Genomic DNA, 15,744 nt, shown 5'->3' on the forward strand with positions numbered 1-15,744 from the left:
TGACTTGATTTATTTAATTTTTAATTTTTATTATTTTTATTTCTCAATTTCTTTTGCTTCTCCTTTCTTGTTTTATTCTTTCTTTCTTTCCAATTTTATCTCTTCTTCCTTCCTTCTTCTACTTTTTTTTTAAATACCCACGAGTGAGACAAAAAAACTCGGAACTGTGAAAAGATTAGAGTTGGACCCAAAAAGGGGGCATCCCAACAGCTGAGACAGAGAGACAAATTTCACTTTGCTATTACAGAGAACCTGCAAGGTATTACATTCTTGTATTATTATTTTTTCATTATTCTTACATCTTTTATTTGAATAGGATTTTTGTATTCTTCTTTCTGATTAGTCTTCTTTGCTTGGCTGGTTATATTGTATCATTTGACAGGTTTCCCCTATTCTCTCATTCACAGTGTACTGCTCATTTACTACCCTTCATTTCACTTCTGTTCCATTAGCACACTGCTCAAGGTCCTATACTCCCTATTCTTTTTATCCAGATCTCATAGGTTCTGTCATATGATTGTTGCTCTAATATTTTTTTTGAATTGAAATTTTTTAATTTTGTTGCTCTAATATTTTTGTAAGTAATAGCTGTTCCATACAATTGTAGGTACTACAAAACATCCCTCCCAGATCTTAGCCCACTTCATGGTTTCCTGAACTCTATTACTGTAGTGGTTAATTCTATTCTCTCACATACTGCACCTATTTACTATCCTTTACTCTCACCTTACCTCAGAATCTGACCTCCCAAAATCTCATTGCTTTCTAGATCCAACTCACAATCCTTCTCTCCCCAACAAGAGTCTTATCTTTCTTCCATCCTTTCTAAAAAATGGCTAGTTGGGTGGAATATCACAGTTAACACTATACATAGCCAAAGGATCTCCTATCTCTACTTTACCAGCTGCTAATGCAAATAGCATAGAATATTCTCTTGCTGTCATAAACCATACTGCCTCCCCCTCCAACTGATTACAAAAAAGAGCAGGTGGAAGCAGTGAACACCAAGATACCCAAAGGAGACTGCACCACTGAATCTCACAGGTATTCTACCACAGAAGTTCACACCATAAACCCAGGGAGCTAGAACAGATCAATTTAAGAAGCTGAGGCTCACAAGAAGAGTCTCACAAAAACAATGGTAAGACAAAGAAACAATTCCAAAATGAAAGGAAAAGAGAAAGCCTCAGAAATAATGCTAAATGAAATAGAGGTAACTCAACTATCAGATATTGAGTTCAAAGCAATGGTTATCATGAAGCTCAATGAGTTCACAATGAATTACCAGAAACTACAGGGAAACTACAATGAACTCACTGCAAACTATATCAACATGAAAAAGAAAATATAAACTATCAACAAGGGACAAGAGGAAATGAAGAATACAATTTCTGAACTGAAGAACACAGTAGAAGGAATTAAAAAAGAAGGATTGATGAAGCAGACTATCAGATCAGCGAGCTAGAGGATAAAGTAGAAAAACACACCAGAAAGCTCAAGAAAAGGAAAAGAGGCTCAGAAAGAATGAAGAGGGATTAAGAGAAATACAAGACAATATGAAACATAATAATATCCAAATAACACGGATACCAGAAGGAGAAGAAGAAGAGAAAGGGATAGAAAACCTATTTGAAAGAGCAATGATGGAAAACTTCCCTAATTTGATGAGAGAAAAAGTCACACAAATCCAGGAAACACAGAGAGACCCAATCAAGAGGAATCCAAAGAGGCCCACTTCAAGACACATTAGCATTAAAATGGCAAAATTCCAAGATAAAGAGAGAATCTTAAAGGCAGCAAGGGAGAAAAAGGAAGTAACATACAAGGGAGCCCCAATAAGGTTAGCAACTGACTTCTCAGTGGAAACGCTCCAAGCCAGAAGAGAATGGCAAGAAATATTCCAAGTAATGAGAACCAGAGGACTACAACCAAGGCTACTTTACCCAGCAAGGCTCTCAATCAAGATAGAAGGCCAAATAAGGAGCTTTTAAGACAAAAGAAGTCTAAAAGAATACGCTGCCGCCAAGCCAGCTCTACAAGAAATACTGAAAGGACTGCTTTAAGGAAATAAAGGAAAAGAGAGAAAAAGAGAGGAATACAGGTACAAAAAATAGCAATGAATAAGTACCTATCAATAATAACCTTAAACATAAATGGATTAAATACTCCAATAAAAAACATAGAACAGGTGAATGGATAAGAAAGCATGACCCACACATATGGTGCCTACAAGAGACCCACCTCAGGACAAAAGACCTACACAAATTAAAAGTAAGGGCTGGAAAGAAATTTTCCAAGCAAATGGACAGGAAAAAAAGCTGGGGTAGCAATGCTCATATCAGACAAAACAGACTTAAAAAAAAGGGCCATAAAGAGACACCCAGAAGGTCACTTCATAATAATCAAGGGAAGAATCCACCAAGAAGACACAAACATTGTAAATATATATGCACCCAACATAAGAGCATCCAAATACATAAAGAAAATTTTAGAGGACATCAAGAAAGATATTGACAGCAACACAATTATAGTAAGATTTTAATATCACACTGTCAAAAATGAACAGATCTTCCAAACAAAATATCAACAAAGATATTGTGGCATTGAACAAAGCCCTAGATGAAATGGACTTAACTGATATATATAGAGCCTTTCATCCAAAGAAGCTAAATACACATTCTTTTCAAATGCACATGAAACATTTTCAAAGATAGACTACATGGTAGGACACAAAACAAGCCTCAACAAAGTCAAGAAAATTGAAATCATTCCAAGCATTTTCTTCGACTACAAGGGACTGAAATTAGAAACCAACCCCAAGGGAAAAAACCAAAAACACTCAAAATCATGGAGCTTGAATACCATGCTATTAAACAATGAATGGGTCAAGAATGAAATTAGGGAAGAAATCAAAACGTTTCAAGAAACAAATGAAAATAAACTTACAACAACTCAAAATTTATGGGACACAGCGAAGGCAGTCCTGAGAGGGAAGTTCATTGTGATACAAGCCTACCTAAAAAGATAAAAACATTTCAAACAAACAACCTAACCCTATGCCTACAAGAACTCAAGGAACAACAACAAAGACAGCCCAGAGCTAGTAGAAGGAAGAAAATAACCAAGATCAGAGCAGAATTAAATGATACACAGACCAAAAGCACAATTCTAAGGATCAATGATCCAGGAGCTGGTTCTTTGAAAAGATAAACAAAATCAACAAGCCTTTAAGCAGGCTCATCAAGAAAAAAAGAGAGAGGACCCAAATAAACACAATCAGAAATGAAAGAGGAGAGATTACAACTGACACCACAGAAGTGCAAATGTTTGTAAGAAATTACCATGAAGAATTGTATGCCAAGAAATTTGAAAACCTAGGTGAAATGGACAAATTTCTAGAAAAATATAGTCTTCCAAAACTCAGTGAAGAAGGAGAAAGCCTGAACAGACAAGAAATTGAGTCAGTAATAAAAAAATACTCTAGATACACAAAACACTGGACCAGATGGTTTCACAGGAGAATTCTACAAAGAATTTAACGAAGAGCTAACCCCTATCCTTCACAGACTATTCCAAAAAATTCAAAAGCATGGAACACTCCCAAACTCTTTTTATGAATCCAACATCATCCTAATCCCCAAACCATATAAAGACACAACGAAGAAAAAACCTTTAGGCCAATATCACTGATGAACATAGATGCTAAAATCCTCAACAAAATATTGGCAAACTGCATCCAACAATACACTAAAAAGATCATACACCATGACCAAGTAGGATTTATCCCAGGGATGCGAGGATGGTTCAACATTCACAAATCAATAAATGTAATACACCACATAAACAAAAACAAAGACAAAAAACACTTGATCATATCAATAGATGCAGAAAAAGCATTTGATAAGATACAGCACCCATTTATGAAAAAAACATTCAGCAAAGTGGGAATAGAGGGAGCATTCCTCAGCATAATAAATGCCATATATGAGAGACCTACAGCCAACATCATACTCAATGGGGAAAAACTAAAATCTTTTTTACCAGGATCAGGAACAAGACAAGGCTGTCCACTTTCACCACTTCTATTCAATATAGTATTAGAAATCTTAGCCATGGTGATCAGACAAGAAAAGGAAATAAAAGGCATCCAAATTGGGAAAAAGGAGACAAAACTGTCATTGTTTGCAGATGACATGATAGTGTACGTAGAAAATCCTATAGACTCCACCAAAAAACTGCTTGACCTAATAAATGAATTTGGCAAAACAGTGGGATACAAAGTGGGATCAAGAAATCAAAGACATTTTTGTATACCAACAATGAGACAGTAGAAGCAGAAATCAAGAAAAAGTCCCATTTCTGCCCTGGCTGGTGTAGCTCAGTAGATTGAGTGCAGGCCTATGAACCAGAGGATCACAGTTCGATTCCCAGTCAGGGCATATGCCTGGGTTGCAGGCCAGTTCCCAGCAGGAGACACACAAGAGGCAGCCACACATTGATGTTTCTCTCTCTCTCTCTTTCCCTTCCCCTCTAAAGATAAATAAAGTCTTTTTAAAAAGTCCCATTTCATATAGCAAAAAGAAAAATAAAATACTAACAATAAACCTAACCAAGGAGTTAAAAGATCAGTTTGCAGAAAACTACACAACACTGAAGAAAGAAATTAAGGAAGACACAAACGGAAATATATACTGTGTTCATGGATTGGAAGAATTAACATCATCAGCTGCGTCACAGGGGCTTGGAGCTGATGATGTTAATTCTTCCAATCCATGAACACAGTATATATTTCCGTTTGTGTCTTCCTTAATTTCTTTCTTCAGTGTTGTGTAGTTTTCTGCAAACTGATCTTTTAACTCCTTGGTTAGGTTTATTGTTAGTATTTTATTTTTCTTTTTGCTATATGAAATGGGACTTTTTAAAAAGACTTTATTTATCTTTAGAGGCCAGGTGCTGAAAGACAAATACCATATGATCTCACCTTTAACAGGAAGCTAAACAACAAAACAAACAAGTAAGCGGAAAAAAAAAACCCCAAAAAACAAAGACACTGAAATAGAGAACAAGGGGATAGTGACAAGAGGGGAGAAGGAAGGGAAGTTAAGGGGAAAAAGGGGGAGGGATTTGGAGGAACAAATAGGAAGGACACAGGGACGAGAACTAAGGGGGGGAGGAAATGGGAGGGAGGTGGGGAGCAAGGGGCAGGGGAGGCTGGGATGGGAAAAATAGACAAAAAACTGTACTTGAAAAATAACTAAATAAATTTATTAAAAAAAAAAAAGTGTTTCAGCCTCAAAAAAAAAAAATCATCAAAATGTCCATACCACCCAAAGCACTTTATAGATTCAATGCAATAACTATTAAAGTACCAATGGCATATTTCACAAACATAGAACAAACACTTCAAAAATGTATTAGGAACCATAAAGGACTCTGAATAGCTGCTGCAATTTTGAGAAAGAAGAACAAAGTAGGAGGGACAACAATACCTGATACCAAACTGTAATACAAGGCCACTGTAATCAAAACAGCCTGGTACTGGCATTAAAACAGACACATGGACCAGTGGAACAAAACAGAGCTCAGAAATAAATCCAAGTCTCTCTGGTCAGTTAATATTTGACAAAGGTGGCAGCAAGATAAAACTAAGTAAAAATAGCCTCTTTCAACAAATGGTGTTGGGAGAACTGTACAGATACATGCAAAAAAAAAATGAAACTTGAGCACCAACTTACACCATACACAAGAATAAATTCAAGGTGGATAAAAGACTTAAATATAAGCCGTAATACCACTGAAGTCCTGGAGGAGAACATAGACAGGAAAATCTTAGATATTTCACGCAGCAACATTTTTACTGATATGTTCCCTAGAGCAAAGGACATAAAGGAAAGAATAACAAATGGGATCTCATCAAAATAAAAAGCTTCTGCATGGCTAAAGAAAACAGTATTAATATAAAAAAAGAGAACCAACCATATGGGAAAACATAGTTCCAATGATACCTCAGACAAGGGTTTAATCTCCAAAATATACAAAGAACTTACATGACTCCACTCTAAGAAGACAAGCAAACCAATTAAAAAATGGGGAAAGGACTTGAACAGACACTTCTCCAAGGAGGACATACAGAGGATTCAGAGACACATGAAAAGATGCTTCATATCACTAGCTATCAGAGAGATGCAAATTAAAACCACAATGAGATACCACTTTACACCAGCCAGAATGGCCATCATAAACAAGGCAACAAACAACAAATGTTGGAGAGGCTGTGGGGAAAAGGGGACCTTAGTTCACTGTTAGTGGGATTGCAAACTGGTACAACCACTATGGAGAACAGTATGGGATTTTCTCAGAAAACTAAAAATGGACCTGCCTTTTGACCCAGCATTTCCACTACTGGAATTATATCCTAAGAACCCTAAAACACCAATCCAAAAGAACCTATGCACCCCAATGTTCATAGCAGCACAATTTACAATAGCCAAGTGCTGGAAGCAACCTAGGTGCCCATCAGTAAATGAATGGATCCAAAACCTATGGTACATTTACACAATGGAATTCTATGCAGCAGAAAGAAAGAAAGAGCTCCTACCCTTTGCAACAGCTTGGATGGAACTGGAAAGCATTATGCTGAGTGAAATAAGCCAGGTGGTTAAAGACAAATACCATGTGATCTCACTTTTAGCAGGAACCTAAACAACAAAACAATCAAACAAGCAAAATGTAACCAAAGACACTGAAATAGAGGACTGGCTGACAGTGACCAGAGGGAAGAGGGAAGGGAATTTCAGGGGAAAAGGAGGGTTCATTGGAACAAGTATAAAAGACACATGGACAAAAACTAGGGGTGGTGGAATGGGAGGGAGATGGGGAAGGCTGGGTGGGTGGGCTGGGATGGGAGTAAAAGAAAGAAAACTGTACTTAAACAACAATTAAAATAAAAAAAGAAGGTGGTGATTTATATGATTTCATGTACATGAAATATCCAAAATAGGTAAATCCATGGGGACAGAATGCAGATTGGTGGTTGCCAGAAGTAGAGGCTGAGGGAAATGGGAAGCAGCTGGTACTGGGTACGGGTTTCCTGTTGGGGTGATGGAAATGTTTGGGAACTGGAGATAGTTGGTTATTGCACATCATTATAAATGTACTAAATATTACTGGATGGTTCACTCTGAAGTGGTAAATTTATATTATGTGATTTTTACCTCAATTATATTTTTATTTTTTACTTTTAAAAACGTGGCCCCTTTAGTCAATAAGATGTAAGTTGGAAGCAAAAGAAATATTGCCACTCATAGAAAAAATAACTATAACAAATTTTGAAATAGTTATAGAGAATTTAGTACATGTTCTTCTGAGCATACTGATATTCTCACCTTTAAAAGTTATATCTTTGAAAAATTTATGCATTTTTATAAGATTTAGGTATTTAAAGCCACCAACACATATTTCATGTTATCAACAAAATAATTAAACACCATTCTAATATAAGTGAATAAATTGTGTCATAACTTTTAAATTAATACCTCTGATTTTGTCAAATTATTTAATATTTGTAATACTCAGTTCCTCTGGTTGTCAGAGGAAGAAGTTCACTTGCCATTGGTTGTAAACCAGGAGCATACAACATAAATACACATGTATATGCTCCATCTCAAACCTGGGAACCAGGTTTCTTTAGCCATGCAGAAGCTTCTGGAACCTGGGAACCAGAAGTTAGAGGAGAATGTCTTGGCAGGATTATTTTTTAAAATCTCCATCTCCTCATATTTTGATTAACAACCATGAGATTGAATACTTTCTACTTTCCCTTATTTTTCAGAGTAATGTATAATTATGATCAAATTATGAATCAATATGATCAGTGGACTGTTATATGTTAAAAATGTATCATGACTATATCTTCAATAACATTTTAAAGTATTTTGTTTTACATGGTCAATCAGATTTTTGTCTCCAAATTTTAATTCTGCACATATAGCTAAAGTATAGTTTTTAATTATTGGATTTTTATTTATTTTAGCTTCCATATTTTATCTAGATATTTGTAAGGTGTGTTAAGAATGTACTGCTTGTAATTATTGTAAAATTAACATTTTCTCATAGATTATTCGCTGCAGAATGTGATTATTATTCATAAAAGGACATAAAGTTGCGTTTTTGTGAGTAGTCATAAAAATAGGCAATCAGACAGCCATTTATTGCAACAAACAATTTTTGAGGAATTGCATCCTAGAGACTACAGAAGTCAACTACAGGGACCCCAAAATTACTCAAAATACTAACATTAAACCCTACGACACACATAGTATCTCCCCAACTTCCGCGAGTGTAACTTTGTCCTACTGAGTCATCCCTCTGGATGTACACATGTCAGTTGACTCTGATCTCAGTAGCCATAAAATCTCTACTTTCTTTGCTTTCTAATTGTACTAAATTCTGGGTAACAGGAAGAGGAAAAAGTTGCCTAAACTCTAGAAGAGTAACATTTAATGATTTTGAGATTGTGTTGAGAAATCCACCTTAGAAATCTTATAATCCATGTTCATGTGCTTTCCAGTTCTTACAGGTGTTGTGACTTCAACTTTAGCAACAGAAAGTCTTAATTTGTGCAATAAATAAGTAACAATTTGGTGAGATCGAGTTTTTAATTTTTTTCTTTCCCTTCAGCTAATTTCAGATAAAGTTGCCTGGATAAATTTGAGATACATATATTATAAATGATTTAATTTAAGAAATATTTATCAAATATCAGGTACATGTTAAGCTTTCTTTTTGGTTCTGGAATTAAAGTAAGTGAGGTGAAAATTGAGATTTGAGGACAATTATCATTTACTTGCACAATCAAGTAAGATAACAACCTACTACAATATTATATATTCTTTTTATTAATAATTTATTACGTCCTTGTAATATTTTAGGTCCTGGCCTAAGCACTAGAAATAGAGATATTAAGAACAAAAGCTCTGTGTTCCATGAATTCACCACTTACTAGGATATGCTGCCAGGATATCTAATAACATATTTTAACTAGGAGTAAAACCCAGGCCGCCAAACACCTAGAATTCCAGGTATTAAATACCATGACAGAGATAACCACAGGATGCTGTGGGAACTCAAGAAGAGCTTTCTGACATGTGACAGCTGGGAATAGAAAGAAAAAGGGGAAAAACACTGAGAAGGGCTCAAGGAAGAAGTGATGCCAAAGTTAAATATTAGATGCTTTGGTAACAGTCAGGCAAAGACTATGTGAAGTAATACATAATTATATATATATATATATATGCACAATGAGCTAAAAATGATCAATTGAAACCTTTAATTCTTGCTTGTGAGAGGATTCAGAAAATCTTTATCAAGAAAATGTCATTAAGCCTACATCTTGCAGTGTGAAGGAGGTTGACTAGGTTGAGATGAAGAGAAGGAACATTCCAACAAAAGTTAAAAACATGAGCAAAGAGCACAGGTATAAAAGTTAGTGTTTTGTTTGAGCTACCATGACCATACATACACACCACTCTCCAGGAATCTCCCAAGGCTGAGTTTTGTTGTAAAAGTGCTGTATCTTCATCTTATAGAGTAAAAATAAAACTAATGTCTAAAAGCAAAAATAACATCTAAATGTTCCTCTAGTATCTAATTTCTTTATCAGATTGCAGCCAAATTGCCCGCTGAGAGTGTTGAAGAGGATAGCAATAGTAAAGAGTTGTTGATATAGACACTTCAAAAGAGGAGAGCAAGAAGCAATTAGAAATATATGGTAATGTTGATTACTGATCATATTGACAGCACAGTAAAGGTTACAAACATTTGCTTTTTAGTAGTATTGGTCCTGGGTTTGGCTTGGGGCAGGCACCTGTTGCTCTCATTAGTGATTGAAAATTGGCCAACAAGATACTATAAAATGTATAAGGGGAGCAAAGATTCTCAAGATATCCCAATAGGGCAACTAAAATGAAATGCAATGAAATGAAACTGGGATCATGTAAAGATGAAAATGGTTTGAGAGATGTGGAGCACAGTACTCAGTGAATGAATTTCTTAATAACATTAATGAGCCAAGGTGATTAAAATGAGATAGGAGACCACCTAAGATTTGTGAAAGAGCAGTGAGATCTTTGTATATGATTTTAATAGTTCAGAGTAGAATGGTGGCAAAGAATGGCAAAATCCACTCTGGTTGTAGGAACAGGTCCATGAAGTAGAGAGGAGTACTAAAGTTAGAAATGTCCCCAAACTAAATATGGGATGTGTAGATGTTGAAGTCACCAAGACAATGGAGGAACTTGAGAAGCGAATGAATAAGGTAAGTTCAATGATAAAATTGTTCATATAGGGTGAGAGCACTCGGGTGATCTTAAAATGCACAAACAAAAAAAGGAAATGTGTGGCACTTCTAGACTGTTTGAACCTTAAAAAAGGTTTTGCATAAAAGTAGAGGAATATTGATTCAGATATAGAACTGAAACAAAAGTACACATTGCATTTCTGTATGAAATATTCTTCTGTATAGCAACCTATCCAAAGTTACTATCAAACACAGGTGTCCAGCCTTTTGACATCTCTGGGCCGCACTGAAATAAGAGTTGTTTTGGGCCACACATTAAATACACAAACACTGAAGAAAACTGATGAGCAAAAAAAAAAGGTTTAAATGTATGATTTCGCGTTGGGCTGCATTCATAGCCATCCTGGGCCATGTGCAGTCTGTGGGCTGTGGGCTGGACCTCGCTTACAGTGTTTGTAATAAAGATGTAGACATATATCTTTTTCCCTTATTCTGATTAAGAATGAGGGCCATATGTTTAGATTGACCAAATTTGTGAATGGGCATACCTCAGTCTTTCTTATATCATGCTTAAATTTATTTTTCTCTTCCCATTTATGTAATTTAATATCATACAGACAAAATTCAACTTGAGAAAGTATACAGAACATGGCATGGATATTAAAAAATGAGTTTTCAGTTGCAATATAAATATTACATTCAGTTGCAGTATAAATATTTCACTTCAGAATCCTTGGAGTTTTCACAATATAAATCATTAACAAGAATAAACTGGATATTGTGCAATCACTCTGGTGGCCATGGTAACCTGTAACTGACTCTTGCTCCAGTCACGGCCAGGAGAGTCCTGGGCTGGGGCAAGAGCCACAATGTCTCAGGCTGTGAGACAAATGAAACTCAACTGTTAAGAAAAACATGGGAAGTCAGTTTATATGAATTGCAATGAACATCTCAGGAGGCAATAAGGGATAGTTTGGATATGTTGAAAAACACCATGACTACAAAGGATTGTTTGTATCATTTTTGTGCAGACTGTGTTACCACAGCCCACAGAAGTGGCAGTAAAGAATATCCCACTTGTCAGAAAAAGCTAGTTTCCAAAAGATCACTGAGGCCAGACCCCAACATTGATGTACTCATTAGCAAAATTTATCCAAATGATGATGAGGAAGAAGCTCGTCAGGAGAGACTATTAGCCAGAATCAGCAAACACAATAATCACAAGCATTCAATCACTGCACTGAGGAAGGACTGAAGATACAGGCCATGAACAGATTACAGGAAGGAAGGAAACAACAGACTGAAAATGGTAATGGAGCCAAAACAATGGTGACAGTTCTCACTGTAATAACACATCCACATTTTGCAATCAGAAAGCGGGACCTAGCAACAAAGGGACCAAAACAACTAATGATTCTGGGCTTGAGCTTGATAATAACAGAACAACAGTGGCAACTGATTCAGTGATGGATGTTGGTAGTGTAATTGACAGCGGGTATATTCTATAAGAATTAGCGTTATATAACTGAAATGTGTCCCATTAGATAATGATTTTCAAATTGATTGTAATTTGAAGTTTTTAAGTGTGAACTAGCCTAAAAGTGAGAAACTCCTGTGGGTCTCAACCCTTTTGAAATCTCTACTTCCAGGAATCCCACCAGGTTCTCATCATGAACATCTGAGAAATCTCCTCTTGGTAGTGAATGAGGTAGTGGAAGAATAGTCATGAAATACACTGTGTTTTCTCTACAGCAAAAGCCTATTCAGTCGGGGAAAGGACTTTCCAAGCCTTGCCTTAACCGGGGGGAGAGAATGCTTCCTATCTTTTTCCTTCTAGTACTCTTGCCTCTCCAAAAGAGGGGGTTGGTATAAGGTGGGGGTCGGACAGAGCAACACAACAGTCACAGGAGTTAGGACCTGGTAGAAAGAGAGCAAGAATTCTTCACCCAGAAAGGAGTAGGGAATATGGAGAAAAAATATACCACTGGAGAAATGTGTGAAGTCTGAGATACAGCCCCGTGAAAAGAATTAAAATTTGGTTGGAAAATTATAGAATGTTCCCTTTATCTACACGTCACCATTTATGGAATACTCCCTTACATTTATAGAATACTCAATCCAACAGCAGCAGAATGTTCATTCTTCTCAAATTCATGTGGAACAGTCATTAATATAAACCTTAAAACACACCCTAAAAAACTTAAAAGACTAGCATTCATGCAAGTTATGTTCTCTGACCACAACAGAATTAAACTAAAAATCCTAAATATTTGGAAATTAAACAACATAATGAGTCTTGAGAGAAATTAAAGAATTCTCATGAAGAAATAAAAAGCAAAGAGAAGTTGAATTTAATAAAGAGGAGAAAAGCATTAAACAGACCACTACACAAGAAAGGATTTCCAAATAGCTGGTAAGTTTGTGAAAATTCACTTTGCATAGTTAGTCACCAGAGAAATGCAAATTAAAATAATGAAATTTTTAAATGACAGCTCTAGGTGGTGAGAAAGACAGGCACCAACTGGAATGCGATGGAGTATAAAATGACAGTAACTTTGGAAAACTGTCAATATCTGCATTTGTGCATATGCTATGATCTAAGACATTCCCTTTTACAAACATACCAAGCAGTAATGTACCCAAAAATGTTTTTAAGTATAGTAATTTTCACAGAATTACTCACAATAGCTAAACCAGGACATAAGCCAAACATTCCTCAGTAGTAGAAAGTAATTCATAACTGAATTGTGGCACAATAACACAATGGACACAATTAGCACAGAAATGAACAAACAGGCTACAAGCAACAACAGGAGTGAATCTCACAATCAAAAACCCGATGAAAGGCTTCACCTCCCAAATGCAAACTGTATAATTCCTTTTATATCGAGTTCAAAAAGAGGCCATATAATTCTTGGTGTGGGAAGGAGGATAGTGGTTGCGCGTGGACAGAAAGAGTAGAGAACGATGGCGGGGCACAAAGGCGTTTCTGAGGTGTGGATGGTGTTTCATAGCTTGACCCTGTTGGTAGTCATGTGGATGTGTTCTTTTTTTGTGACAGTTTGCCAACCTATACACTTTGATTTTATGTATTTTACATATCATGCTTCATTTCAATAAAAATGTTTATTAAAAATTGGAGATAAAATATCACATTTCAGGGTGTGGAATATGATTCTTCTTTTCTTGTGTTTACAACCCTGTACTACCCAGGTACTCTTATGCTCTGAATCCAAGACGCTAATATGGTCTTAAAATATTTAAAGCTGTTTCAGTATACTCTTACTCTTACTTTTTTGTAGAAAAAAAATTAAGTTGTGCATTTTGGAAGTTTGACTTGCATTCCAAGAAGTTATGTAATGTCCTGTCTGATAGAGGACATTTCTGTTTCAATAATAAATGACCTCTCCATGTCCACTAAGTATGAGAAAAACATCCTTCTGTAAAATTTTTTTTAGGTTTTCGTTTCTTTTCAGGGTAATTGGTGCTCCATTCAGTGACAGAGAAGGGAGCTGAGATTCCTGTCATTGGAGTCCATGGTTGATTGTGAGCACAGGGCCAGAGTCCTCACAGTCACTGGTGTGACACATTTACTTTTCTGCTACAGATGTACCTTGTTCACCTTAATGCATTAATGGAGCTCAACTACATTTTATTCTTAAGGTAAAGGTTTCTTTTGTCCATGAAGCAAATAGAATAATATAGAATTTAGAGTCAAATTGCAATTTAGTAAATGTATCTGATCTTTATGGTAGACCATTAGAAGCAAGTGTACTAATTTATTTTAGTTAAATGATTTTTTTAGGTTGCCACACAACACATTGAATTCTTGCATTAATATTATAGCCACTTGAATTCTCATTCAAACTGTGAAATCTAACAAGAATATTTTTTATTATTTTAGGAACAAAGTGATCCAAGATTAAAAAAAAGATATTGTCCTCTTTTAGTCAACTAATAACTATACAGTCCTTCTTTAAAATGTTAAAAGGGCCCTGGCTGGTGTAGCTCAGTGGATTGAGCACAGGCTGCAAACCAAAGGCTGGCCAGTTTGATTCCCAGTCCGAGCACATGCCTGGGTTGCAGGCCAGGTCCCCAGTGGGGGCCACATAAGAGGCAACCACATGTGGATGTTTCTCTCCCTCTCCTTCTCCCTCCCTTCCCCTCTCTCTAAAAGTAAATAAGTAAAAAATTTTTAAAAAAGAAATTTCTTTAAAAAATGTTAAAAGGAAATAATAGTTATATGCATTGAATGCATTAATTTCTCAAGGTATTTTAGTTCTCTGAAAAAAAATCAGTAAATAAAAGATAAATAACCTCAAAAGCACCAGTGCTGTATCTTGTATTTTGAAGCTGAAATGAGAAGTGGGAACTGTGTGTTATTATTAGGGCATGTGAGAGGCTGACTATTAGAGATAGTCATACTAAAGTAGGTTGGGGGCATCAGAATATACTATTTGGTTATTTTTTAGCAAAAGATGAATTATTTTAGTCTCTTGGGCTTCAAACTGTACATGGACAAGGGTTAATTGTACTAGTTTTTGCCAGGTTTCTTTCATTCGGTCACTAACAAGTATTAGATAATTTACGTATTGGTGAGCCAAGCACTAATTCACTATATAATGGTCCACACTAATGTTTGCTTTTGTTTTTTCTTGCAATGTTAAAACCACTTCTCAAGTATTTATCTTCCCCCTTTCTTTTCAAATTAAAAATAATCCTGGATGACTCCTGTAAAATGGAGAAAGAGGCAGTATTGAGTAATGGAAAAATGAAAAAACTTGGAATTTGGAAGCTTGGCTTCTAATCTTGGCATTACTCCTCAGTATTTCTTTGGTCATATCAGACTTTCTGAGTCTCAGTTTCTTAATTTGTAAAGTTTAAAATAATAGCTCTCTTTCCACTTACCTCACTGGTTTTTGTGAAGGAATGAGGTAAATATGAAAGTTCTGTGAAAATCTATTACATAAATGTAAGGTGTTGTTTTTAGCACTACTATTTTTACTTTTTACAAAATGATTGGCACTGAATTTCTAAGATGGTTCCCCTGTACCTGACTCCATTGCTTGACTTATATTTAATTTATTGTTTGTTGAACTTGGAAGTTTCTAGAATTTATCTAAAATTGTAACATAGGGAATAGTTAAAGCTTTAGAAACTAAGGAAAATGGTTGCCTTATTTGGGCAAAAGTGGTGTGTAAATTCGACCTAATCACCTGCTTTAGATAATTGTAGACTTAGAGGAAAAAAAGGCAGGGGGAGGCATCTCCTAAGAAATCAGAATCACTGGCAATCTCTGGGTACTTAATTGTATCGGACTAGAGCAGAGGGGCTATCCCTTGCAAATGTGCTATCAAGGGCACCCAAGGCCATTTGCTGAAAGATACTGGCTCTGGTTCAGTTACTTCTAAGTAACTTCCAGCTTTTTTTCCCCATGACCTTACCAT

The 15,744-nt window shown here is 35.8% G+C and overlaps 1 pseudogene; it reads left to right on the forward strand.

Moving 5' to 3' along the window:
* Positions 1–9,963: 9,963 nt before the first annotated feature.
* On the forward strand, positions 9,964–11,805 carry LOC119062130 (E3 ubiquitin-protein ligase RING2-like; annotated as a pseudogene).
* The last annotated feature ends 3,939 nt before the right edge of the window (positions 11,806–15,744 follow it).

This window comes from Artibeus jamaicensis, unplaced genomic scaffold, assembly GCF_021234435.1.
Source record: "Artibeus jamaicensis isolate MK-2021 breed Jamaican fruit bat unplaced genomic scaffold, CSHL_Jam_final contig_391, whole genome shotgun sequence".
Classification (NCBI taxonomy): Eukaryota; Metazoa; Chordata; class Mammalia; order Chiroptera; family Phyllostomidae; genus Artibeus; species Artibeus jamaicensis.